Source organism: Magnolia sinica, chromosome 3 (genome assembly GCF_029962835.1).
Source record: "Magnolia sinica isolate HGM2019 chromosome 3, MsV1, whole genome shotgun sequence".
In the NCBI taxonomy this organism is placed as follows: domain Eukaryota; kingdom Viridiplantae; phylum Streptophyta; class Magnoliopsida; order Magnoliales; family Magnoliaceae; genus Magnolia; species Magnolia sinica.
The window spans coordinates 53,808,372-53,835,367 of record NC_080575.1 but is presented as its reverse complement, the minus strand read 5'-3'; the positions used below and the strand labels follow the sequence as shown (position 1 = coordinate 53,835,367).

Below are 26,996 nucleotides of genomic sequence, written 5' to 3'. Positions count from 1 at the left end.
TAGTTGGGTCAGAATCTGACGGTCTGAAACCTTAAATTTGGCCTGCAAACGAATGACCCAATTCACTTAAGTTTGAGTTCATTTTTTAAAGATATTTGTGTTTCTCACACACTTCGCTCCAGGCTCAAGTTATGCATTTCTGGATACTATTTGGACTCGATTCCCACGATGGTTGTCAAGCCTAGTAAGGTGGTCATAACCATATAGTTTCTTGGTTATCAGACTTTCAATGCGCGGTCCAGGTCTGATACGGAGTTTCAATTCATTCCCAAGAGCAACTGGGTTTTAAAACTGATCCAAGATTTTTAGGAAATGTTGATTTAGTGATTCTAATAGTTTTGGGTCTTGCAGTTCGTATAAAAAGTGGTTCGAGCTAATTCGCTAATTAATTCAGTTTAGTACTTAATTAATTTTCGTCTAATTTTTAAACGAGTTGCTCATTAAGGGTTTCTCCCCGAGGTGGTACTCAGATCTTTATACGGATTTTTTCGAGACGTTACAATCTATCCCCCTAAGAGAAAAATTTTGTTCTCGAAATTAGTACCTTTTCGTACTGCTCTAGAATCTGAGGGTAGTTCTTAAGGACCTCCACTTCTGTTTCCCAATTAGCCTCTTTCTTAGTGTGACGCGTCCATAGTACTTTCACAAGCGGGATAAGTTTACCGTGCAACACCTGTTCCTTCCTGTCTAGGATACGCGTTGGTCGCAGTACATAAGTAAGATCTTCACTCAACTGTACCTGCTCCCATTTGATAATGTGGGAAGGATCAGGTACGTATTTCTTCAGCATCGATACATGAAATACATTGTGCATGCCTGCGGGTAGAGTAGGCAAAGCGAGGCGGTATGCTACCATACCCACTCGGTCTAGAATCTGGAACAGATTAAGAAATTGTGGCATGAGTTTCCCCTTCTTGCCAAATCGAAGGACATTGGAAAAACCTTCAGGAATACATCGTCCCTAACCTCAAACTCTAGCTGTCACCACCTCGTATTGGCGTAGCTCTTCTGTCTGCTCTGTGCTGTAAGAAGTTGACGCCTGATAATGTCGATATTTACTGAGGTCGCCTGTACTAAATCTGGGCCAATCAAACTCTTCTCACCAACTTCTGCCCAACAATGCAGTGCTCGACATGGACATCTATATAGTGCTTCGTAGGGAGCCATGCCAATACTCGCATGAAAGTTGTTATTATAAGTGAAATCAACATAGGGAAGATAGTCATCCCAACTATCTTTGAAGTCAAGCACACATGCCCGTAACATGTCTTCTAACACTTGATTTACCCGTTCCATCTGCCCGTCACTCTATGGGCGGAACACGATACTGAACTTCAGTTTCATCCCCATTGCTTCCTGGATACAAGTTCAGAAGATAGATGTGAATCGCGTATCTCGATCTGACACGATCTCTATGGAAACTCCATACAGACGTACTATCTCCTTGCTGTACAGCCTGGCCAAATCATCTGTGGAGTTCAATACTTTTAAAGGGAGAAAATGAGCCAATTTTATCAATCGGTCCACAATCACCCAAATGGAGTCATGTCCCTTCCTCGTGTTCGGTAAGCCTAAAATGAAATCCATAGAGATGAAATCCCATTTACATTCAGCTATAGGCATGGGCTGAAGTAAACCAGGAGGTTGGCGATGCTCGGCCTTGACCTGCTGGCACGTGAGACAGCGGGATACATAGTCTGCTATGTGGGCCTTTATGTTGTCCAACCAGTACGGATGTTTCATATCTCGATGCATCTTCGTACGACCAGGATGCATCGCCATCTTCGAATTGTGAGTGGCTTTATGAACTTTCTTTCTTAAGTCATAAAGGTTTGGGACGCATAGGCGGCCACGATAACGTAAACCTCCATCCGAACCAATTCTCCATTCGGACTCTTCGTTATCAGTTGCTTGCTCTCTCATCTTTATCAACCATTCATCTTCTCACTGAGCCACAATAATTCAGTCATCAATAATTGATCGTACACGAATATGTGCAACGCTCTCGAACAACTCCTCTACTGTAAGCTTCTGTTCGAAATCTCGCACAAACTCGACTATATTTCATTCATGTATTATCAGCGGAGCTGCAAATGTTATCATCTTCTTACGGCTCAATGCGTCTACCATAAGGTTAGCCTTGCTAGGATGGTAGGAGACCTTAAACTTGAAGTCTTTCAAGGTTTCCATCCATCGTCGTTGCCTCATATTCAGGTCTCTCTGCATGAATATGTACCTGAGGCTCTTGTGATCGCAAAAGAGCTCAAACTCCTCTTCATAGAGGTAATGTTTTCAGAGCTTTAATGCAAAGATGATGGCCACTAACTCCAGGTCATGCGTAGGGCAGTTTTCCTCATGTTTCCTCAACTGTCGAGAGGCATAAGCAATCACCCTCTCCTTCTGCATAAGAACACAACCCAAACCAACCGAGGGGCATCGGTGTAAATGGTATATTTAACCCCCTACTCTAGCAATACTAGTACGGGTGCAGACGTCAACCTGTCCTTCAATTCTTAAAAGGCTGCTTCTGCCTTCTTATTCCAAGCAAACTTGAGATCCTTCCGACTGAGATGAGACAACGGTCTGGCTATCTTGGAAAAGTCCCTGATGAATCGACGATAGTAACTTGCTAGGCCGAGGAAACTCCTCACTTCAGTAACCGAACTAGGCTGCTCCCAGTCCTGAACTGCAGTTACCTTAGTAAGATCCACAACTATCCCTTCCTTAGACACCACATATCCCATGAACTTGACTTCTTCTTTTCAGAAGTCGCATTTCTTGTAATGACCAAACAACTGGTTCTTCCTGAGAGTATCAAAGACTGCTCGCAGGTGCGCCTCATGATCTTTCCAACTCTTAGAGTATATCAGGATGTCATCTATAAATACGATGACGAATCGGTATAGATACGACCGAAACACCCGGTTCATAAGGTCCATGAACACGGCTGGTGTGTTTGTGATTCCAAACGGCATCACAAGGTACTCGTAGTGCCCAAAATTGGTTCTGAACGTTGTTTTCTGCACGTCCTCATCCTTGACGCACAACTGGTGATACCTTGACTGTAAGTCGATCTTTAAAAAATACTGTGCCCCTTTCAACTGGTCGAACAGATCATCAATCTTGGGCAGAGGATACTTGTTCTTCACTGTCACTTCATTCAATCTGCGATAATCAAACACAATCGCAGTGATCCATCCTTCTTCTTCACAAACAAGACAGGTGCTCCCCAAGGAGATACACTCGGTTGTATGAAACCTGATTCCAATAGACCGTCGATCTGTCTCCTCAATTCCGCCATCTCACATGGAGGCATGCGATACGTCAGTAGCGAAATGGGTGTCGCACCAGGCATAAGGTCGATAGTAAAGTCGATCTCACGCCGAGGAGGTAGTCCAGGTATCATCCTGAACACGTCCGTAAAATCTCGAACTACTGGCGTGTTCCCAAGTGTTATACCATCAACATTCTCTAGCAAGGTAGCATAACAATTAATATGATAATACCAACTGACCTGAACTGGGAAAGTAAAGGTCGTGCCCGCAGGTTCATGGGCTGTCACCACTCTAGTATCGCAATCAATCTTTGTCTTCATCTCGGTGAGCCAATCCATACCAAGGATGACATCGTAATGACACAGCGGGCAACAATCAGGTTGACTAGTATTGTTCTGCTTCCTAAGTCTATCGAGCAACCCTTACAAATCTTGGTAGTGTCTAAGAGGGTCCTTGTGGCTGTAAGGAGTCTCATCCCAACCATAGGAGTAGTTTCCAATACTAGTCGCTTGACTGCTGCGCATGATATTATTGAAATAGTGGACCCAGTGTCCACCAATAGGAAGACTGGTATACCTTGTATATGTGTTGTGACTTCAAAAGCCAATGGTGCTGCGCTCGCTGTCTCAAAAGCCTCAGCTGCAAGTGAGGGCACCCGAGCTTTTTGAGGATGATTTGGCTGTGCTGTCATAGGTCGTTAAGGTGACGTAAATCGAGGTTCAGGTGGCCAGTAAGATGGCTATGCAGGCGGTGCTGATCTTAGAGGTGGAGCTGAGATAGGTTACGGCATCTGACGGTTGATTTTTTGAGGAGGCGCGAAGCCGTTATCCTGGTAAAGAAGTAAGTGTTAGTATGGCTCGACCTCTTACAGTAGGTGCACCACAGATCTGATCGCCTAGGCTATGTCGGTGGAGCCATAAGCCTGGAAGGCGAATCTGCACATGGCCTCTTGTCGAGGAACGGTCTGCTCAGCAAATCAGGTCGAGGCCTCGGACCCATGGGTACACATGTACGGGACAATCTATCCCCATCCTGCTCAGTTCGCAGGGACATGCTTACTAGCTTAGCATAGTTAAAAATGCTAGCGCAACACATCTTCGTATGTATTTCAGGTCGCAGACCCTCAGAAAATTGCCAAATTCGCATTGATTCGTCTGTTAGTATCAAAGGAGCATATCTGGCCAGCTCTATAAAGCGGTTCTCATACTCTTTTATAGTTATCCCTCCTTGTCGGAGGCGAAGAAACTCTCCCTCTTTTTCATTGCGGTAAGTGAGGAGAAGGTACTTCTCATGGAAGTGAGTCTCAAAAGCTTCCCACGTCCATACATACCCAGCAACAACCGTCCATATGATGCTGTCCCACCATAGACTAGCCTCCTTCTCGAACATGTATGTAACTAGCTCAACCTGCTCTGCTTTAGTGCAGTGCAGCGGTTTAAGCATCTTAGAGATGTAGTCAAGCCAGTATTCGGCCTCCTCAGGTCTGTGAGTATCAATAAAAGTAGGAGGTTGGAAGCACTGGAATTGCTCAAATAAACCGCTAGCATTCATGTTTCCATCAGGGTGCCCAGGTGGTGCAGGCGGGGCCACATTCATGTTCTGGGCAAGAGCCCCCACAATGGTGGTCCAAATCTGTTATTGCTGCTGCATAAGGAGCATCATCTGCTCCAACCTATTAGGTGGAGGAGCCGCCTGATGCATGTGTGGCGTCAACGAGGACGCACGGTTCTGTTCCAGAACCGGTGGTGCCCTAGGTGTTGGCCCATTTGTTGGGCCAGTGTCCGGTAAAGAATCCGGCATAATCTCGTGATTCGGGCCCAAACTGGGGTCCGTGTGGCTATCTTTTAGGAGAGGTGCCCCGTCACTCGATTCCCTAAGCGTAAGACATGTTGTACTCTAAGTGGCCTTAGGTGGCATTCCCTATATACAACATAGGGTATACAACAAGTGTAAGATTTAGCATAACAACACTCAATTTCTCAAGCATTCTACACATTTCATAACAAAAGGAGCTTCATGCATTTTATTGAACCAAAATTTTCACAATACATGAGATGTAATCTTACATGGATCATGACAGAAGATGCATGTGAGCTAATATAATAAAGCTTTAAATACTAAAACACACCAACAACTCTACCATACTACTAAAGCTATCAAGGCTATAACATAAAAAGTAAGAAAATAAGAAAAACCCAAAGACGACTACAACATATGGCTAGTTGTCCAAATCTAGTGATGGTGGAGGAGCACCCTTGTCCTGCATACAGCACAGGAGGGCTTTTCAAGGTGCAAGACACCTTCTTAAACCTTTGTTTCATATAAGCCTAACTCTCTTCAAGCTTTTGCTTTACTTCAGCCCAGGTCTCTCTAACCTCCTGCCTCAGGGTGGCCTGACTCTCCTCAATCTGAGCCAAGCGGGCTTCTAAGGCAGCCCGATCACGGTGTAGCTCAGGTGTAGTAGGAAGAGGGCCCTCATCAGAGTCTTGGGCCTCCTCTTCTTCTTCTTCCTGCTCTTCCTTATCATCACTTCCCCCTTCATCTCACTGCCTTCTCCCACACTTCCTTCTTCTCCTTCTTCATCTTCACTCCCCTCATCCTCTTCACTTTCTTCCTCTATCTCATCACATACTCATCAAGACAGGCTTGGCGTTGTCATGGCCCAATACCCATGTTGTTAAGTGTGGTGTCATTGATGAAATGGATCGGCGCAAGCTCATCTGCGATAAGTCTGTAGCCGAACTCATTAGCAATCTTGCATATAAGTCGGCCAAATGGGAGTGAAATATCCATCCTAATGGCGCGTGCGGTCTGAACTATCTGTAGTAGTACATACGTAGGCAGACACAGCTTGTCTCCCTGCCCAGCTCTGTATAGAAAGTTCATCATCAAACGCGTGCATTCGTTGTGATTGCTCCACCTAGGATTCACATTGTTTATGAATATGTAGTGGAGTAGGTGGAAGTCAAGAGTCATCTTGGTTGCTGGGAGGCAATTGCCTTGCTTCTAATGGACGAGTCGGCTGCAAAGAAATCGTGTGCGGTGATCTCTTTCTCGGATACTCTTGAGATTCTTCTCGTTAGCGTTCACCTCTCCACGTGGAATCCCCATGATTCGGGATATCACTCCAACGTCGACAATGGCTTCCCGCCTTCCCACGGGGATAGTGAACTATAGAGGTTCCAACAGTGAATCTCATATGTGGGCGTAGAAAGCTCAAACAATGCTCACACACCCACGTGACTTGCCTTCAAATATGGGACCCCACCTGGCGTCTAATAGGAGGTCCATCACCGGATACAACCCAAATAGCCTTTTGTCCATATGTGCTTCAAAGATAACTCTATGGTCTTGAAACCTATCATGTCCAATGCCCATCGGCAGAGCTCTTTCGATAAGAAATTGGGGATCGAGATCCTACTTCGTCCTTCGCTCTTGCTCAACACTTGTGCTAGCCTTGGCGCCTCTCTACTTCCTTGGATGGGTAGGGCGGCTAGGCCCAGCTTCATCCGCCAGCGCCCTCTTCTTTCTCATGAGGGAAAGAAGTGTGGAAAGGGAAAATATAGCAGCCACTAGCTCAAAAAGAGCCATGAGAGTGAAGCAAGATGGAAGGATAGGATGGGTTGGTGGATTTTGAGGTTTATGAGACACAAAGGAGGGTTTGTGTGCTTAAATGGGAGGAAATAAGGGAGATAGGAGATGGGTTTTGATGAAAATGGTGGAGGTGGGTATGTAATGAAGAAGAAGAAGAAGATATGATAATAGAGGGAGGATTTGAGGTGAAAAAAATAAGGTTTTTGGAGGGGTTGGAAGGGTTTGGAAGCTAGGTGGGGGAGTGAAATGAGCAAAAAGGGAACATATAGAGGATCCCACACGGTTTTCGTGGGCCCACACACATGCAAAGGGGCGGCAGGACGCCGGACCCGACTGCGAGGCCTCGCGGTAGGTGCGATACCATCGCAGTCCTCTGGACCTAAGGTGATGGGTCACCCTGGGGACGATGGCATCCCCCTCCTGGGATGCCGAAAAGGTGCGGGGGACCCCCTGGGTCCCACCAGAAAATGTGTTTTGGGCCCCTACACCCGTTTGAGGTGTTTTCGGGGTCCATCTCGGGCATATTCACACTTTACGGGTCATTTAAGTGTGGACTACATCAAATTATTATTTAAACCCGTTGATTGACGGTCTGGAAAGGAACTGGGATCATCTCACATGATCACAGATGCAAACGGGTCATATTTCAACGGTCAGTTTCACCCATCGGCGAAACTCAGAATCCTACATTTATTTCTACATTTTATCGCCCTGTCCTAAGTCAAAGTACGTTAGTGTGCATCGTATTATCATAACCCAGGTCCAGTTTAATCCAAATCATGCTTTGATACCAACCTGTAATGCCCCAAAAATCCAAGGTCAGGTAGAAGCTCAACTCCCGAGTTTCAACGCGTCACTTATGCAACATAGATAATGATGTTTAAATGTTGTCTATATTAGTGCATTAAACATGAGTGAGATTATACTAAAACAACATATCATACTCCAAAGATAATTAGATTATGCAAGCGGAAGACTTTGATAAATATATAAAGTACATAAGTAATTGTAAAACCCCAGAGTATGTTTATGTCACCAGGTTGAATGTATACATGTTTGTTCCAAAATATACAAAATGACCAAAGGTAATGTCCAACTAGTTTATATCCCTATAATCCCATCGATGCAACTCTAGGTCTACATAGACCCACTAGAGAGTTGCATGTAGGAGAACTCCACCTCATTATCATAAAAGTCAGGCTCTGTCTCATAAGCACGGCCATCACCTATAACTACAACAGAGTCTGGTTGGTATTTTAAAACACCGTCCCAGAGTGGGAGTGAGTGATCAACTTAGTGGTACTATAAGGCAAAGGTTAATATGTTATCAATTCAATCAAGCAGTAATGATAAAGCAGTACAACACTCATATCCTAAGTACTCTTATTAATGTAGGAGTGATATGTTGTAATGATGCGTGCCCTCACCTACACTCCATCAACAACATCATCTCACGATCGTGGCATGTACCACTTCAGACACGTGCGCTTCCTCGCCAAAGCACATGCAATGCGATGCATGAGTGTGTTAGCCAATACTTAATTAGGTTTATTCATACAACAGGTTTGAAAAGCTAAGGTACCTCCCTTTATATCATTTACCCAAATGATGATCCATATATGGTCGTCAATCCTAATTAATCACATACGATAGGCAAGTTATAGGGCAACGTCACCCTTGATTTAAGAGCAGTGGACAGGCAAGCTTAAGTTGCTACGGGAGGCTCATCATCCCGGCGTAGGCCTAGTTTATACTCGAGGTCACTACGGAAAGGCTCGTCAACTTAGCATAGGCCGACAGCTCGAATACAGTGTCTCATACCACCATATTCAGCTCACGAGTTTGGTTTGCTCACTGGACACTACGGAGAGGCTCACCACCCTAGCATCAGCCGACAGCTTGACCACGGTGTCCTATACCACCATGCCTAGCTCATGAGTCTGAGCGAATCGAGGTACCAAGGTTAAACGGGCTTTCCAATGGTAAGTGGTACCTTAGATTTAAGCAGTAGCGTTTATACATGATGAGCATATATTAGGCCAATCGGGTTACTTGATAAGTTGTCTGGTATGAGTGCATATTAAATTAATTGACATAGAGTGCATACGCATTCCTCGTGGCCTAACCACTATCGATAATCACCGTACAACTCGGATTCATCAAACGTATCCGTTGTGGTAAAACTAGTTCAGCCACTGATCGAAACCGTTACCAATTACTTGGACTACGCAGTAGTCCCAATCACACTTAAAAGAAACAGGTAATCATGTGATAGTCAAACAGCATTTAACAACCAATTCAAATACAATTCTCATTCGGGCATTTTTAACAACCATATTGCACATATTATCATACATAGGCATTTCATCCATAAATCAAGTAGTAGTAAGATAGATTACATGAAGGAAACTGTAACTATAGATAAGGTAATTGAGAATCCTATCTCAACACCCTCATTAAATACATTTCAACAAGCAATTTCTCATTCAGACATTTTATCAAACACTTAGACTACACATCTCAACATACATGTAATAATTAGTTATAACACATATTATGGCAAATCCTTTCACAAAGGAGTTGTCATATGTACAATAAACATGAATTCTAGATTAATAGTCATGGAAGTATAAATCATAATTTCCTATTTATTCAAACATTTCAACAAACACATGGAATGCATTTTAGTACACAACTTAGTTTACACATACGTGATATATTGAAAACGTCGTAACTAAGATCATATGGCAGTAATCAAGTCAGAAATAAATCATTGCTGACATTGAAAGCCTTGAAAACCATAACCTAAATGTTTATAGTCTGCAACTTTCGTCAGTACACTCACTACGAAATCGGTTTATACACCACGTCTTTGTTTACGGCACAACAGCTACCTAAATCATGAAATAGGCTAGCTATTTCACTGATTCCTCTATTTGGATTCCTAAAATGAGATTAGAGTTTGGATTTCTTACCCAAATCAAAGCTAGAATCGATGGTGTAGCGACAGTGGGGTGGTGATTCAACACGAGGAGTGGTGGGAATGAATCCCAGTAACGATCTCCTGAACTCTCTCTCTCTTCTCCTCACTCCTTTCTCCTCTTTTCTCTATTCTCTCTCCTAGGGTTAGGAAAATTTGGATGGAATGAGAGAGGGGTGGGTTAATGTCCTTATATAGGCCCATAATTGGACCAAATGGCCCCATGACCATGGTATACTTAGGTTATAGCCAAAGGGTGGCTGTTTCAGGCCAACAGAGCTCATCTAGAGGTCCATTGCTCGCATACGGTCTGGAAAAAGTTCCCTGACCATGGATCTAAGCTAGGTTAAAGTTTTGGTCCGATCGAATTAGTAGATCAATTGTGGAGGACTAGTTTTAGTTTAATGGTTATCGTCTCTCGATCTGGGCCACAAATATACCAATGGGTGTAGGGAAATTTCGCTAATCCAAGGGTGCAGTTAGGTCAGAATCTGAGGGTCTGAAACCTTAAATTTGGTATGCAAGAAAACGACCCAATTCACTTAACTTTGAGTTCATTTTCTAAAGATATTCGCACTTCTCACACACTTTGCTCCAGGCTCAAGTTATGCATTTCTGGATACTATTTAGACTCAATTCTCGTGATGGTTGTCAAGCCTAGTAAAATGGTCATAACCTTATAGTTTCGCGGTTATCGGACTTTCGATGCGCGGTCCAAGTTCGATACGGAGTTTCAATGCGCTCCCAAGAGCAACTGTGTTTTATGAATGATCCTGGGTTTTTAGGAAATGTTAAGTTAGTGATTCTAATAGTTTTAGGTCTTGCAGTTTGTATAGAAAGTGGTTCGAGCTAATTCACCGATTAATTCAGTTTACTACTTAATTTCTTTTCGTCTAATTTCTAAAGGATTTGCTCATTGAGGGTTTTTGCCTGAGGTAGAACTCGGGTCTTTGTATAAAATTTTTCAAGATATTACATGTGAAGACTCTAACAATTTACACACACAAACTGTGAAGAATCCAACAGCTTATGAACACAAACTGTAAAGACTCACTTTATGCGATAAACTATGAAGACTCCAACAACTTGTGAGAATGAACAATGAAAATTACATCAGCATGCGAGCAGAAACTACCAAGACTTTAACAATTTACGGGCACAAATTGTGAAGACTCCAACAGTTTGCGAGCACAAACTATGAAGACTCCAACAGCTTGTGACCAAAAACTGTGACAACTCCAATAGTTTGCGCGCACAAACTATGAAGAATCTAACAACTTGTGAGCATAAACTGTGAAGACTTAAACACTTTGTGCGCACAAACTGTGAAGATGACGAAAACTTATGAGAACAAAATGCGAAGACTTAATCAGCTTGCGAGCACAAATTATGAAGACTCCAACAGCTTGCGAGCACATACTTTGAAGACTCCAACAGCTTGTGAGCGAAAATTGTGAAGATTCCAACAATTTGCAGGCTCATACTATGAAGACACCAACAATTTGCATGCACAAACTGTGAAGAATCAAATAGCTTTCGTGCACAAACTGTGAAGACACAAACACTTTGTGCGCACAAATTGTGAAGACTCTAACAACTTGTAAGAACAAACTGTTAAGACTCCATCAGCTTACGAGCACAAACTCTCAACACTCCAACAGCTTACAGCCACAAACTATGAAGACTCTAACAGCTTGCGAGCACAAACTATAAAGACTCAAACACTTTGTGCATAGAAACTATGAAGAATCCAACAATTACGAGAACAAACTGTGAAGACTGCATTAGATTATGAGCACAAACTATCAAGATTCTAACAATTTGCATGCACAAACTGTGTAGACTCCAACAGTTAGCGAGCACAAACTGTGAAGACTCCAATGGCTTGCATGCACAAACTGTGAATACTCCAACAGCTTGCGACAAAAAACTATGACTACTCCAAAAGTTTGCACACACAAACTATGAATAACTCTACAGCTTACGAGCATAAACTGTGAAGACTTAAACACATTGTGCGCACAAACTGTGAAGACTCCAACAGCTTGCTGGCATAAACCGTGAAGAGTCCAACACTTTGCACGCACAAACTGTGTAGACTTTAACAGCTTGTGAGCACAAACTGTGAAGACTCCAACAGCATGGGTGTACAAAATGTGAAGACTCTAACAGCTTGCGACTACAAACTGTGAAAACTCTAACAGCTTGGGAGCACAAACTGTGAAGACTCCATCAGCTTACGAGCACAAACTGTAAAGCCTCCCTTTGTGCGTACATACTATGAAGACTCAAACAACTTGCGAGATCAAATAGTGAAAACTGCATCAGCTTGCAAGCACAAACTACCAAGACTGCAACAATTTGCACGCACAAACTGTGTAGACTCCAACAGCTTGTGGCAAAAAACCATGACTACTCCAACAGTTTGCGCGCACAAACTATGAAGAATCCAACAACTTACGAGCATAAACTGTGAAGACTAAAATACTTTGTGCGAACAAACTGTGAAGACGTAAAAAACTTGTGACTGTTGGGGCACAAAAAATATTTCATTGCATGTCCATTGCATTAGTCAGAGAATTACTTGGTGCAGATCCTTCCTACGGTTGTGCACTCCTTATTTTGGTAAAAATCAGGGAATGGTAGTATTTTGGTAAAAATCAGTGAATGGGGGTATTTTGGTAAAAATCAGTGAATAGGGGTATTTTGGTAAAAATCAGTAACTGGGGGTATTTTGGTAAAAAGCAGTGACTGGAGGTATTTTGGTGAAAAGAAGTGAGTGAGGGTATTTTAGTAAAAGGAAGTGAAGAGAGTATTTTGGTAAAAAGGGGTGCATGGGTGTCATTTTAATAAAGAATTGGTTGTACACCACTATGTAAGGAAAAATGGTTGAGCACCACTATGTCAGGAAGGAGGGTGGAAGTTGTTTGAAGAAAGAAGTGGTAGTGATCACCACTATGTAGAGAGGGATGCCTATAAATACGCCTCCCAATGCCACATTTGAGTGGTTGTTGTTGGTTGAAAGATAAGAAGGAAGGAAGACATGAAGGAAAGAGGTAGAGGGTTTGCGCGAACCTGCGTAATGGAAAAGGTGTTGCGCGACTCCATGCAATCAAAAGGAAGGCTTTGCGCCTATCCACGCAAAGCACCTATCCATGCAAAAGGGAGGCTTTGTGCTTATCCACACAAAGGAAGGTGCTTATCCACGCAAAAGGAAGGCTTTGCGCCTGTTCGTGGAAAAGGGAGGCTTTGCGCTTATCCGCGCAATGGAGAAGGGGTTTGCGCAACCCGCGCAATGGAAAAAGGCTTTCTGCCTATCCGCGCAATAGAAATAGGAGAGAAATTCCTTTGCACTACTTCTCTCTCTCTCTGTCCTGAAGACAGGATTTTCATGTCTTAAGGAAGTCCTTTGCGCGAACCCACAAAACCAATTCTGTAAAAAGCCTTTGCGCGAGTCCGCGCAACCATTCATGCAAAGAAATCCCATGCGCCACTTGGTGTGGAGATTGTCCACACACCAGGCATTTGTTGTCCTGAAGACTACCCCATGCGCCATTCCATGTGGAAGCTTGTCCTGAGACAAGGCTTTTATTGTCCTGAAGACTTCCCCATGTGTCTCTTCTTTCTCTCCTATGTCCAAATGCGAGCCTCTCACACCATTTCTTATGGTTATAGGTTATAGGTTTAGGTTATAGGTTTAGTTTATAGGTTATAGGTTATAGGTTTGGTTATAGGTTTAGGTTTAGGTTATATGTCATCACAACCATCCATCTAGGACGTGGCCCACCCCACGTGTGGGTGGGGCCCTCCTTGGTGTATTTATTCTAATCCACTCCGTTCATTCATCCAAAACAATGTGGCCCACCATGATTTATGTATTTTATCGACGCCGTCCATCTATTTTATCCAGGCCATCTAGTGGGCCTGGATGATGAGCAAACACAAATATCAGACCGATCAGGTGAGCCACTTCCATGTGGGACCCACCTTAATGAGGTATTTATCCACACCGTCCATCCAGCGTCCCTGGACGCTGGACGTAGCAGACAGTGGAGGTGGCTAACGATGAAGTGTAAACTGGCAGTGGGGTGTACTCGCCAGCTACAACAACAAAATAAAATAAAATATATTATATTATATTATTGCCTATGAGGAGGGTAGCCCATCACGTGGGACCCACCTTTGCTTCCCTTTTTTATGCTGCAGCGCACAACAGTAGCTATGTAGCTGTCGTACTATGTCAGCCAAGAACCGTGTGACCCACCCACATCATCCATCCATTTAGATGGGCCACATCATGATGCATGTGACGGTGGGACCCACCCCACGTGTGGGGATACCCTTGATGTCTATCATTGTCCAGGCCGTCCAAGGCTTAGACGTTGGTGTATATATATATATATATATATATATATATACATGATGGTAGGCCCTACGTGAGACCCACCTCTGCCTTTCTAGTGCAGCAACTGCACATACAACAGCTATATGGTTGGCCCTTTTAACGGTAGCAAGGCTGTAGGTTATATGTTATAGGTTTGGTTATAGGTTATAGGTTAGGTTATAGGTTATAGGTTTAGTTTAAGGTTATAGGTTAAGGTTATAGGTTATAGGTTTAGGTTTAGGTTTAGGTTTAGGAATTCAGGTTCAAGTTCGGGTTCGGGTTATATGTTTGGGTTAAGGTGTAGGTTTAAGTTAAGTGAATTAAGTTTAGGTTATAGTTTTAGCTTTAGCTTTAGCTTTAGGCTAAGGGTTTAGGGATTCATATTCGGGTTCGAGATCGGGTTTAGGTTTAGGTTAGGGAGTTGAGATTAGGATTAGGTGTAAGTTGAGGTTTAGGGATTTGAGATTAGGATTAGGTGTAGGTTTAGGTTTAGGGATTTGAGAATACGTTTAGGTTTAGGTTTCGGTTTTAGGTTACAGGTTATAAGTTTAGGTTATAGGTTTAGGTTAAGGTTTAGGTTTAGGTTTGGGTTTAGGTTATAGGTTATAGGTTATAGGTTATAGGTTAAAGCTTTAGGTTTAGGTTGTAGGTTTATTGATTTAAGAATAGGTTTAGGTTATACGTATAGGTTCAGGTTTAGGTTATAGGTTTAGGGATTTGAGAATAGGTTATAGGTTAAGGTTTAGAGAATTGAGTTTAGGTTATAGGTTATAGGTTAAGGTTTAGGGAATTGAGTTTAGGTTATAGGTTATAGGTATAGGTTTATAGGTTATAGGTTAGGTTATAGGTTTAGGTTATAGGTTTTGGGATTTGAGAATAGGTTTAGGTTAAGGTTAGAAGTTTAGGTTAAGGTTATAAGTATAGGTTTAGGTTATAGGTTAAGGTTTAGGTTTAGGTTATAAGTATAGGTTTTGGGATTTGAGAATAGGTTTTGGTTAAGGTTATAAGTATAGGTTTAGGTTATAGGTTAAGGTTTAGGTTTAGGTTATAAGTATAGGTTTTGGGATTTGAGAATAGGTTTTGTTTAAGGTTATAAGTTTAGTTTAAGGTTATGAGAATAAGTTTAGGTTATAAGTATAGGTTTTGGGATTTGAGAGTAGGTTAAGGTTAAGGTTATAAGTTTAGGTTAAGGTTATAAGTATAGGTTTAGGTTATAGGTTAAGGTTTAGGTTTAGGTTATAAGTATAGGTTTTGGGATTTGAGAATATGTTTAGGTTAAGGTTATAAGTTTAGGTTAAGGTTATAAGTATAGGTTTAGGTTATAGGTTAAGGTTTAGGTTTAGATTATAAGTATAGGTTTTGGGATTTGAGAATAGGTTTAGGTTAAGGTTGTAAGTTTAGGTTAAGGTTATAAGTTTAGGTTATAGGTTAAGGTTAGGTTTAGGTTATGAAGGTTTAGGTTTAGGTTATAGGTTATAGGTTAAGGTTTCGGTTAGGTTTTAAGTTTAGGTTAAGGTTATAGGTTTAGGTTAAGCTTCAGGTTTAGGTTATAGGTTAGGTTATAGGTTTAGGTTATAGGTTATAGGTTAAGGTTTAGGTTAGGTTTTAAGTTTAGGTTAAGGTTATAGGTTTAGGTTATAAGTATATGTTATAGGTTTAGGTTTAGGTTAGGTTATAGGTTAAGGTTTAGGGAATTAAGAATAGGTGTAGGTTTAGGTTTAGGAAATCGGGTTCGGGTTTAGGTTTGGGTTTTCAAGTTTAGATTTAGGTTTAGGTTAAGGAGTTGAGATTAGGATTAGGTGTAGGTTTAGGTTTAGGGATTTGAGAATACATTTAGGTTTTAGGTTTAGGCTTAGGTTTTAGGTTTAGGTTTAGGTTATAAGTGTAGGTTATAGGTTTAGGTTTAGGTTAGGTTATAGGTTTTAGGTTTAGGTTATAAGTGTAGGTTATAGGTTTAGGTTTAGGTTATAGGTTTTGGGATTTGAGAATAGGTTTAGGTTAAGGCAATAAGTTTAGGTTATAGGTTTAGGTTAATGTTATAGGTTTAGGTTTAGGTTTAGGTTATAGGTTTAGATTTGAGAATAGGTTTAGGTTATAAGTATAGGTTTAGGTTAGGGTCTAGGTTAAGGTTTAGGGAATTAAGTTTAGGTTATAGGTTTAGGTTATAGGTTATAGGTTTTTGGTTAAGGTTTAGGTTATAGTTATAGGTTTTGGGATTTGAGAATAGGTTTAGGTTATAAGTATAGGTTTAGGTTTAGGAATTCGGGTTCGGGTTCGGGTTTATGTTCAGTTTAGTTTATAGGTTATAGGTTATAGGTTTAGGTTAAGGTTTAGGTTTAGGTTATAGGTTTTGGGATTTGAGAATAGGTTTAGGTTTAGGAATTCAAGTTTGGGTTCGGGTTCGTGTTTATGTTCAGGTTTAGGTTATAGGTTTTGGTTTAGGTTATAGGTTATAGGTTTAGGTTAAGGTTTAGGTTTAGGTTATAGGTTTTGGAATTTGAGAATAGGTTTAGGTTAGGTTGTAGATTAAAGTTTAGGGAATTAAGTTTAGGTTATAGGTTATAGGTTTAGGTTAATGTTTAGGTTGTAGTTATAGGTTTTGGGATTTGAGAATAGGTTTAGGTTATAGGTTAAGGGTGTGCTCCCTACAAATACAGATATAAACACGGCCTGTCCAAGTAGTCAGGCCACTCCAATGTTGTCCATAGGAAATGGACAGCTTCATCATGGTCATAACAGCGGTTCCCACCTTCCACGGACCCCCGCTCAACATCCGGATAGCTCTGACGCACATCCGGGTCTGTTCCAATTTTGAGCAAATACAGATATAAACACGGCCTATCCAAATGGATAGGCCACTCCAATGTTGTCCATAGGAAATGGACATCTTCATCATGGTCATAATAGTAGTTCCCACCTTCTAAGGACCCCTGCTCAACATCTGGATAGCTCCGACGCACATCTGGGTCTACTCATTTAAATAAAATGGATTATCAAGATCATTTAAATAAAATCAGGTCCAATCAACAATCTGACCTAGAGGATTCTGTTAGTATTGTTGATGGCACTTCGAACCTTGTTTAAATCCAGGTTGCAATCTGTGGCCACTGATGTTATTTGTCTTTCTGTGAAGTTGGTGACAATTTCTGCATCAAACACGGTGAAAGCAGCCCTAATGATAAAGAACATTTCTTTCCATGAGTTCATTATCTCTCTCTCTCTCTCTCTCTTTTAATTTTTTAACTTTCCATTACAATAATAACTTCCTGAAATCATGGCATTTTTTAAAGATAGAAGTCCAATCCATCCCAACTTGTGCACCTATTAGGACAAGTAATTCAAACAACATCCTGCAACACATTTAAATGCCTAATCAGTCTCACTCCAGTCTTATATATTGAATGCCTAATGTACAGTCACTTGAATTGGTGCAAACCATACCTGAATTGAGTGTAATGAATCTACATCTCTTCTGCTATTGAGTGTAATGGATCTACTCAAAGAACCCCATCCAGGAGCTCTGGTCAGTCGATAGAAATCAAGCTTGTGCTCTATTTTCTTTCCAACTCCTATCATCTGAAGACTTCTCAATAGGGGAAGAACTCCAAACAGGAGATCTTGTTGGTTGATTCAACTCATCTTGTCCTCTGTCTTCATTCCAACCACCAATATCTGAAGATCTCTCTGTATGGGTACCCTTTAGGTTCTGACTACCCCAGACAGAATTAGATTGACCATGCATCTTGTCCTTATCCCAAACATGTGGTTTGGCAGATGAATCATTTAGTTGGTTCCAACAATTTACATCTTGGGATTTAGCATCTTGAACCCTCTCATTTCCTGCGTCATTTGATTTCCAACCTCTCCAGGGAGTAGATTGATCAGATTGATCGGGTTGCTTCATTGCTTACTTGTTTTTAATCAACATCTACACCTAGACATTTATTGCTTACTTCTTTTTTACTAGAAATAGTGCTTCCCAAATGGAGGAAATCATACACATCTATTATGACATCTAGATTTGATGCCACCTAGCAAAAAGAAGAAAGAAGATGATTCATATTTATGCTTATGAAACAAAGTCTAATAGTTTACACAGCTAGGTTATTAAACTAATAAATTCTAAGAAAAATAGCAAGTGCTAAGACCTAGGCATAAAAAAATAATCGTTGCATGGATTAACAATCAAACAACAATGGTAAAGGGAAGAAAACTAACTTCTTTCTTGCTCCACATAATCTAGAAAGGTGTTCCTATGCCAACGACTACATGTTTACCCCAAGAACATGATGCAACTATACTGGATAGTTGCATCATGTACTGTGTGACACCTTTCAGCTGCTATCTCAAAACATTTAATTGGCCTCTACGTCCATAAAAATTATTAAGATTGGCTAAACCCTTACCAATAAAATTTCAGTATGGCAAAACGTTAATTCTTCCCTTGAACGTCATGGAATTTAATATCAACAGACATTGGCAAGACTCAACATTAATCCATCTTTACTTTAAACATTGGGCTTTAAATCAGGACTTGTTAGGTTGATTCTTGAGTCATATGCCACATGTACAAGGCCAGGCTAGGCCCGGACCTAGGCTCATGCTAGACCAAAGTCCAAGATGGGCATAGCACAGAAGCGCCAAGCCTAATCCCAATACCAACGATTGGTGGTGTGGGCTTTACCAGTCTAAAAATTCATAAAATCCCTACTTTCCACTTGAATGTTTTTTTAATCTATCTGATTGATTAAGTGAACCTCACATGCACAAGAAATTGATATTTTAGAGGAATGGAGCCATCAGTCTACATTCAAGATGGATGGGTTGCTCTAGAAAAAGAATTCTATAGATGAACTTGACTTCCATTTATACAACAGACCCATTCACAAATTGCAAAAGTATCAAGATCGGTGAAATAATTTCCAGGAAGTTTGTTAATTCAACATCCATGTATAGCCCAGTTCCTCTATACACTCAAACACATGCCAATCTGGCATACATGTGAGAGATCCAATACCCACCATATAGATTACTTGGCACAAAAGTTAATACAATAAAAACTCATGAGCAGGGCATATAGTATGAGACAAGTAGATGGAAACCATCCATTTGTTTCACACATTGTAGCTCACCTAATGAGTGAATGGCCTCATTTTTGGGCCAGGGTCTAGAAAAATCTACATGACGAAGTCCACATGATGCATAAGCCCAGATGTTTACCACATGGTGCCAACTTAACATGTGTGCTGGCAGGTAGAGGGGCTGCATTATAGGCACATCAAATTTCTATTTTTTCTTTTTTCCTTTCCCTTTCAAGCAGTAGTTTTGGTTGAAAGATAAACTTAAAGCTGCAAATTCAATTTTACACATTTATATATCAGAGTTATCATGTAAAATGTTGGCAATGGAAAATTTCAAACTGCTCAACTAAACAAAAGCAAAATAATTATTATTAAATGCTCAGCTAAACATAGGCGATTAAAATCTAATGAAAAGACATCTAGTAGATTTAACCAGATCATCAAAATTGTGGGTCTCATAACTCATTATGAGTGGAGCATCTTAAAAATCACATTGATCAAGCAATCCTTACTATCTGATTGATGGCTATCAAGTAGATGGTCAAAAGTAAATAGTGAGTAGTCCAAATTTGAAGGTGTTAGAAATGGGAAAAAAACAAAATTACATCATCATCACAACTGAATATCGAGTTTGAATTCTAAAATGTTTGAAGATCTAAACAAAATTACAAGTGACTTTTCCTCTAGTTTCATCAATTCCAAAAAAGGAAGCTAATAATTAGAAAAGCTTGATTTTTTTAACTCAAATTATCAAGATTCAAGAATCACATTTCATTGGTCATGGCTTTTAAAGGTATTGAATATAGTTTTTTTTTTTTTCCTTTTGTGGGTTATCATACATTTTCTTTTCTCTTTTGTGGGCTTTCATACATTTTCTTTTCTCATGAAAGGGATGACTTTTTTTCCCTCGTTCAAGCAAAAGACAATGCTTTGCCCAAAGATCATTCTTTCTTGAAATTTTCTCAAACCTCAGGACCCTTTGATGACAATTCACAAAATGTAATATAAATGTAATCCTACACCAGTTCCACCAGTTTTGCCATAATTTCTTCTTTCTATTAGAATTATTATATGACTAAAAGCACAACTAATGGGGTTATTTATCGAATCAATACTGGGTCCATACACATACATACTTGCATCTTCTTCTTTTTCTTCTTCTTCTTCTACGGCACCTTTAAGAAGCAATCCTAAAAAGGTAGAAAAAAGGTAGAAAAAGATGGAAGTGAGGTTAGAAATGTCTTCAAAGGAATTTATATGTGGTTTTGACACTTGAATTTTGAAGAATCTACATCTATAGTAATTAGATTCTTGAGAATTTCAGTCTGTCAAATTGTGTTTAGCAAAAAGAAACAATTACAAGGAATCTAAGCTTAGACAAGGACTAAAAGCAATCCAAAAATAAGCAACCCATAAATCATCACAGCTGTACCGAGAAAAATAAAAACAACGCCATGGCATGTAGTGGCCCTCCACAGCAACATCCATCTCATCTTATGACCAGCAGCCTCCACAACAACTACTACGGCCACACTAAACACATCCCATGTCTAGCAGCCTCCTTAGGCATTGCATGTTATCATACTCCTCAGCAACAAATGAGTTTATTGATCTACTAATCATGACAAAGAATTATGAAAGGAAATGACTTCTCATAAAGGTCAAAATTTTGTATAAGTTTACAGACATGTATAAGGTGGTCCATCTAGACAAGCACATGTCTGAGAATGATACACATAAGTATGAAATCCAAGCCACATTGTCAAACATGGAGATGTGCAGATGGGCTGCCATAGACATGAATGTGGGCTAAAGCTTAGATGGGCCTGAGTCGACAAGGGCCAAATTAGACATGAATGTGGATTGTGTGCGTTTGGCGTGAGTGTGTGGGGTTGTGTGTGCGTGTGTAAAAAATAAAAAAAAAAAAAAAAAAGAATCCCATACAAGCTGATTAGGGATTTCGAATCCCAAATCCAGCAATTAGGGTTTTTTTATTTGAATCTCCAAATTAGAAATTAGGGATTTCGAATCCCAAATCTAGTAATTAGGGTTTTTTTATTTGAATCCCCAAATCAGAAATTAGGGATTTCGAATCCCAAGTCCCATATTGGGGATTCTAGTCATATATCCCATAATCCAGTTGAAATTAAGGATTTTTTTTTTTTTGGATTTGAATTAGTCAATTAGGGATTTTAAATTTGAACCCCAAATCCAGTTGCCAGATTGGGGATTTCAATCTGGAATCAGATTGGGGATTCCATTATCATACCCGAAGTGAACTTCACTCAATCTCGTGACGAATGTGGAACTCCTCGCCATCATCCATGGCTGTCACCTGTGGAAATCCTCCACTCAAGCTCCGATAGCCATGTCTGGCAGCAATGTTCGAGGTAAGAGAGAGAGAGAGAGAGGGCAGAGGGAGGGCGCACGGCGAGTGAGAGAATGGGAGGAGATTGGGCGCGGCTTTGTTTTGAGCGCGCTCCCAATTTTGGGCGGTCCATGGACGGTGCTTTGTGGGCCCTACCATAATGTATGTGTTTCATCCATTCCGTTCATCCATTTTTAAAGATCATTTTAGAGCTTTATGCGAAAAATTAGAGGGATATAAATCTCAGGTGGTCTACACCACATGAGAACAATAGTGATTGGATATCCACCATTAAAATCCTCCTAAGGCCCATTGTACTGTTTATTTGACATCCAATCTATTGATTTGGTCATACAGGACCAGATGAAGGGAAAAAACAAAAATTAGCTCGATCCAAAACTTTTATGGCTACCAAAAATGTTTTTAATGGTCGACGCCCATTCAACACTGTTTCCTATAATGTGGTCCACTTGAGATTTGGATATATCTCATTTTTGGTCTCATATTGTAAATTTATTTGTAAAAATATATGGATGGCATGGATGAAAAACATACATCATGGTGGGGGCCACAGAGCACTGACCACCAGCCATTGGCTGGTGTCAGGGGAGTAGCCAATCCGTTCCCAAGCATACTGAGTAAATCCTGTGGGGCCCACCATGATTTATTCATTTTATCCACTCCATCCATCCATTTTAACATATAATTTTATTACATAAGCTAAAAAATGAAGCCTATTAAAATCTGAAGTGGACCACATCATAGGAAATAGTATAAACTGAACGTCTACCATTGAAAATTTTTGGGAGGCCACTAAAGTTTTAGATCAAGTTGATATTTTAGTTTTCCCTTCATCCATGTATTTGTGATCTATTGAATAGGCTGGATGACAAATAAAAATCACTATAAGCCATAAGAAGATTTCAACGGTTGAAATCATTATTCCCACTGTTTCCTATGGTATGGTCCACTTGAGCTTTGGATATGCTTTAATTTTGGGCTTAACCACTAAAATGATCTAGAAAAATGGATTGACAGTGTGGATAAACCAAATACATTCACTATGTCATTACTAACTGGATACGGCAGGGTAGGATGCAATGTGCATTAAAACCCTTTTGGGAGTCACAAAAGTTTCGGATCAATATGAAATTTATTTTTCCTATTCATCCAAGTATTTGGACCACACCACATGAAATGGTGTTGATTGAATATCCAACATTAAAAACTTCTTGTGATTGAGCCAAAGTATGAGGCAGATTCAAAGTTCGCGTGGACCCCATCACAAAAAACAGTGGGAATTGAATGCCTACCATTAAAACCTTACTTTGGGCTGTAGAAGTTTTCAACCAAGCTAATATATATGTTTTCCCTTATTCCATGTCTGTATTAACTTATAAACAGGTTGGATCTCAAATAAACATCGTGGCGGGCCCTAAAAAGGTTTCAATAGTGGGTGTCACTATCCCACTCTTTTCTATGGTGGGTCCACTTGAACTTTGGATCTGCCCCGTCAATCAGATGCATCATTCCATGATGGGCCACGAGCTTAAAAATAAAGTCAATCCATGACTTGGGTGGGCCACACCACATACTATAGTTGAGAGGGTTACCCTCCCATTAAAACATTCATAATCATTTATTGGGCCCACCTAGATGTGGTTCATAGATCCAGCCCATTCATTATGTGTGTCCCACTTGGATGCAGAGTCGGACCAAGTTTCATACACATCCAAAACTCATGTGGGCCCCACAAATGCTTTTATATATTTTAGGGATGTCTTCACATAGTTTTAGATGCTATGGCCCACCTGAGTTTCGTGTACGACTGATTTTTGGACTTAAAGGGGACACATCAAATGCATGGTGTTGATGTTCTACACAATCATGGTGGGGCGCACACAGATTAACCTCATGGGAAGTTCCTATGATGTGACCTTATAGTACTATTTCACTATCTAGGTAACTCCTTCATGGGTGTTACTCTAACCATGTAGGGCCCACCTTGATATATTTTATATATATCGACACCGTCCATATATTTTTCCATCATATTTTAGGATGTGATTTCAAATCATAAGAACTCAATAATCTCAGGTGGGCCATATCAATCAAAACAATGATGAATAACTATTAAAAACCTTTTGAAGGCCACAAAAGTTTTGGATCAATTTGATCTTTGTAGTTTACCTTCATCTAGATCTTGTTTACATTATCAACAAGTTGGATTGCAAATAAACATTACTAAAACCTTACGATGGGCTCTTTATAATTTTTAATGGTGAGGTACTATATTATCATTCTTTCCAGTGGTGTGGTCTACTTAAGATTTAAATCTACACAATTTTTTATACCCGGCCTAAAAATGGGTTGGAGAAACATAGGGGCGGCAAGGATATATAACACATCATCAAAATCTCACTTTTGTTATCTAACTTTTCAATTTTTCTTGTCAAAATACAAAATCTAGTTTTCTTTTTTAAAATATATACTTTTTTACAATTTGTCAATTTTTTCACAATTTTATTTAATTTTTTAAATTTTCTTTTTCAAAATATCATTTTTTTTTATCGAAATCTTGTTATATAACTTTTTAATTTTTCTTGTCAAAATACAAAATCTAGTTTTCTTTTTAAAAATATATATATATATTTTTACAATTTGTTAATTTTTTCACAATTTTGTTTAATTTCTTATATTTTCTTTTTTAAAATATCATTTTTTATCGAAATCTTTTTTTTTTTTTTCAAAATTATCAACATTATTCAAAGTTCGAAAATTTTCTTTTTTCAAAATCTAGATTTTTATAAATCACAGTTTTTTTTTTTTCAAAATCTAAATTTTTCCTAAACATTGTTAATTATTTTTCTAAGCTTCTCAACTATTTTTTTTTTCAAAATTCATAATTTTTTTGTTCTTAATTTTTGACCTGAGCATTAGAGACGGTTTAGGACCGTCTCTAATGAAGACAGTCTTTGACAGTCTCAAAAGACCGCTATAAGACAGCTAAAGACCGTCTCTAATGCATACGGTCTTTGACAGTCTCAAATTACCTGTAAAAGATGGCTAATGACCGTCTCTAATGCAGATGGTCCTTGATAGTCTCAAATTACCAGTAAAAGATGGCCGATGACCATCTCTAATGCGGACGGTCATTGACTGTCTCAGATGACCGCATATAAGACAGTCAAAGACCGTCTTTTATTCCAGACGGTTGATAGCCATCTTTTCTCCGTAGTTAACGATGGATTCTGACCGTCTTAAATGATTTATGGATGTTCAACATTTTAAGACAATATTAAGGATGGTCAAGAGCCGTCTAAAATTTTAGAGACGGTTTACGGCCGTCTCTAAAGCGTCTTTAAACTAAGGAATTTTAGAGACAGTCCACAACCATCTCAAAATCTATCCTTTTTTCCATTTTTCATGTAGTGCTCACAAGATGTTAGAGTTTTCAAAGTTTGTGCTTGCAAGCTGTTGGAGTCTTCATAGTTTGTGCTCGCAAGCTTATGGAGTCTTCACAGTTTGTTCTCACAAGTTGTTGGAGTCTTTACAGTTTGTGCGCACAAGTGTTTGAGTCTTCATAGTTTGTGCTCTTAAGCTGTTGGATTCTTCACAGTTTATACGTGCAAATTGTAGGAGTCTTCACAGTTTGTGCTCGCAAGCTATTGGAGTCTTTACAGTTTATGCGTGCAAATTGTTGGAATCTTTAAAGTTTGTCTTCGCAAGCTGTTGAAGCTTTACAATTTGTGCATGCAAATTGTTGTAATCTTCACAGTTTGAGCCGAAAGCTATTGGAGTCTTCAATGTTTGTCCTCTTAAGCTGTTGGATTCTTCATAGTTTGTGCTCGCATGCTGACGAAGACTTCACAGCTTGTTCTCATAAGTTCTTGGAGTCTTGACAGTTTGTGCGCACAATGTGTTTAGGTCCTCACAGTTAGTGCTCGCAAGTTGTTGGATTCTTCATAGTTTGTGCATGCAAACTGTTGGAGTAGTCGTAGTTTTTTGTCACAAGCAGTTGGAGTATTCACAGTTTGTGCATGGAAGCTGTTGGAGTCTTGAAGTTTCTGCTCACAAACTGTTGGAGTCTTCACGGTTTGTGCGCACAAATTGTTGGAGTCTTGGTAGTTTGTGCTCGCAAGCTGATGCAGTCTACATAGTTTGTTCTCACAATTGTTGGAGTCTTCATAGTTTGTGCTCGCAAGTTGTTGGAGTGTTCAGAGTTTGTGCTTGCAAGCAGTTGGATTCTTCACTGTTTGTGCGATAAATTGTTGGAGTCTTCACAGTTTGCGGCCGTAAGCTGTTGGAGTGTTCAGGTTTGTGCTCGTAAGCTGATGAAGTCTTCACAGTTTGTTCTTGCAAGTTGTTAAAGTCTTTACAATTTGTGCGCACAAAGTGTGTGAGTCTTCACAGTTTGTGCACGCAAGCTGTTGGATTCTTCATAGTTTGTGCACGCAAATCGTTGGTGTCTTCACAGTATGTGCCCACAAATTGTGGGAATCTTCACAGGTTGTGTTCACAAGCTGTTGGAGTCTTGAAAGTTTGTGCTCGCAAGCTGTTGGAGGGTTCAGAGTTTGTGCTCGCAAGTTGGGAGTCTTCACAGTTTGTTCTCGTAAGTTGATGGAGTCTTCACAATTTGTGTGCACAAAGTGTTTAAGTCTTCAGAGTTTGTGCTCGCAAGTTGTTGGATTCTTCATAGTTTGTGCGCGCAAACTGTTAGAGTAGTCACAGTTTTTTGTCACAAGCTATTGGAGTCTTCACAGTTTGTGCTCGCAAACTATTGGAGTCTTTACAGTTTGGGCGCGCAAATTGTTGGAGTCTTAATAGTTTGTGCTTGCAAGTTGTTTTCACTGTTTGTTCTAACAAGTTGTTGGAGCCTTCATAGTTTGTATGCATAAAGTGAGCCTTCATAGTTTGTAACTATAAGTTGTTGTATTCTTCACAGTTTGTACGTGTAAATTGTTGGAGTCTTTAACGTTTGTGCTCGCAAGCTATTGGAGTCTTAATAGTTTGTGCACGCAAGTTGTAGCATTTTTCACAGTTTGTGCATGCAAATTGTTGGTTTCTTCACAGTTTGTGCCCATAAATTGTTGGAATCTTCATAGTTTGTGCTCGCAAGCTGTTGGAGTCTTCAAAATTTATGCTCGTAAATTGTTGGAGTCTTCGTAGTTTGTACTCGGAAGCTGATGGAGTCTTCACTATTTGTTCTCACAAGTTTATGTCGTCCTCACATTTTGTGCGCACAAAGTGTATAAGTCTTTACAGTTTGTGCTCACAAGTTGTTGGATTCTTCACAGTTTGTGCGCGTAAACTG

The 26,996-nt window shown here is 40.1% G+C and overlaps 1 long non-coding RNA gene across 1 annotated transcript; it reads right to left on the bottom strand.

The window, feature by feature from the left end:
• Window positions 1–17,179: 17,179 nt before the first annotated feature.
• LOC131238500 (uncharacterized) lies at window positions 17,180–18,111 on the bottom strand. Its single transcript, XR_009167873.1, has 2 exons — window positions 17,675–18,111; window positions 17,180–17,583 (listed from the first exon to the last, which is right to left on the bottom strand). It is a non-coding gene; the product is annotated as an uncharacterized LOC131238500 (long non-coding RNA).
• Window positions 18,112–26,996: the final 8,885 nt, after the last annotated feature.